The sequence below is a fragment of the Zingiber officinale genome, chromosome 7A (assembly GCF_018446385.1).
Source record: "Zingiber officinale cultivar Zhangliang chromosome 7A, Zo_v1.1, whole genome shotgun sequence".
In the NCBI taxonomy this organism is placed as follows: Eukaryota; Viridiplantae; Streptophyta; class Magnoliopsida; order Zingiberales; family Zingiberaceae; genus Zingiber; species Zingiber officinale.
The window spans coordinates 71900713-71902837 of NC_055998.1; the positions used below are offsets into that span (position 1 = coordinate 71900713).

The 2125-nt window shown below is 33.5% G+C and overlaps 1 long non-coding RNA gene across 1 annotated transcript; it reads right to left on the reverse strand.

Annotated features, from left to right (window-relative positions):
• Nucleotides 1-513: 513 nt before the first annotated feature.
• LOC122000172 lies at nucleotides 514-990 on the reverse strand. Its single transcript, XR_006117000.1, has 3 exons — nucleotides 819-990; nucleotides 654-725; nucleotides 514-539 (listed from the first exon to the last, which is right to left on the reverse strand). It is a non-coding gene; the product is annotated as an uncharacterized LOC122000172 (long non-coding RNA).
• Between the last annotated feature and the right edge of the window lie 1135 nt (nucleotides 991-2125).

Sequence of the window (2125 nt, forward strand, 5' to 3'; positions counted from 1 at the left end):
TTAATTTATTATCTTTTAATACCAATATATCATATATCAATTTAAAATATAATAAAGAATCATAATCAAGAAAGAATATTTCCCACATCAATATCATTCAAAATGTTAGTTATACAAGAATTACAATCACAAAAGAAGAAACATATCTTATGTTCAAATAAAATTTATCCCAATACAAATAAATAAATAAACTCTATTTACAACTAATGAACAATAGCCAAACGACCATTTCATGATGATTCAGTCACTGCCTATTTCATGATTTGAACCACTGTGGTAAAGTTCTTCTAGTTGAGCTGGATCTCTACCCTGCTGGTTGTTGCAGCTACAAGATGCTGATCCCCTATCAAGTGCTACCTCAGTTTGAGTACAACTCATGGTGGCCTCGCTGGAATATTCCTCTAATCCGAGAGTCTGCATGGGGTGGATGACTGAATCATCATGGTTCAATGTCAAGTGAGGTGTGGAACCATGACCATTTGGATTTTCCATCGAGGGCAGTAACCATCTCGTCCAATCCTCTCGTCTTCTAATTTTCTCTGCTTGTAGATGATTGCAAGAACATGTTTTGAAGAAAAATATCAAAATGAATTATTTAAGAAACATAGCTGATAAGAGTAGAATAAAGAGGGGAAATGATGGAGGTGAAGTACCTGTATTTCAAGTTCTGTCGAATCTCTTAGAGCATTCAATATCATCGCTATGCTCGTGGTCACCCTTTTGACCTGCATATATTGTGATGTGTTAGGAAGTAGAGGCAGTTAAATTTTTTGAACATGGAATTACTCCTCATATCCATAATCACATGGATTACTCACCATGTTAAAGGTAGCAATCAATGAGACGGGAACCCAACCTTGATCATCCATCTTGCCACAAAGAAAAATGTCCTTACAGAGATTATCCACGCTGCAGCAGAAACAATTTAAATTATTAACTGCCTGAAAAAAATACCTTACAGATATTAAGGTACCTAAAATAGTATTCAATATCTACCGCTTCAATCTCAGTTTCTGATTGTCAACCAGAGAATGAATCCTGATTGTGGAAGGATAAAATCCATTATCTTTTAACAGTTTTAAACAGTGGGAAAATTAATAATACCTTAATCCAATGATAGGCTTGCTGAACTAGTTTTTCACTTTTGTTCTAAACACCAAGAAAAGCTGGAGACTATAAATGCAAGAAGAATGAAGTTTTAAAATGAAAGATTTCATTTTGGTATTTTGTTTCTCTTCTTCCAAATCCATCGGATAGCATGAACTACTCCAACAGAAAAATCAAGCAGAAAACATTATGCCATGCAAGAGAAATCAAAAATAAAAACAAGAAATAAATTTCAGACTTAAAACTAGAAGACATTATTTCCTTTATTTATTTATGTTCTGGAGAAAAGGAAGTCACATAATATATATTACTTGTCCGGTTCTTGATCAGCCAACCATTCCCCTGCAAGAAAAATGCCCATTACACATCTAATGGGAAACTATATCCATCACATTTGGCTACAGATTATTACCTTTAACTTATAATAATCGAGCTTGATTTGATCCATCAAAGGGGAGCATTGCAAGCTTTCCAACACAAGTTGGTAATTTTAAGATTATTATTTTGTTTTAACCTTTAATAATAGTACATTTGCACTACAGCACTATAGAACTGTCTTATATTAATTATGTATTTCCCTTTTCATTGTGCTTCTTGTGCAAGTAGGTCATCAGTATTACTTCACCCACAACTACAGAGCGTCCAAATCTTTAACAAGAAGGCAGTTGAGCAGAATCTTAGAAGCAGTTGCAAAAGTCATGACCAATTCAAAAGTTATCGATTGGAAAGGGAAAATAAAATTTAATCCTTTTTCTAATCGATCTTGATAAAGTAAAGTAGTTGAACGAAGCATGATGGTAAAAGGAAGTCACACAGTAAAGGCAGATACATCAAACACAAACTAATTACCTGACAGGGAATTAGTTTAATTTATCTTATCTTTGTTGTGCTCAAAAGCACCAGACATACATTCTTTAATTTATTAAAGTTTCTACCTTTCATTGGAGCATAGCATGGTGAAGGTAACAGAAGAGAAATATAAATCTTAGGCCAAAAATACCATAAATCTTAGGCTTAA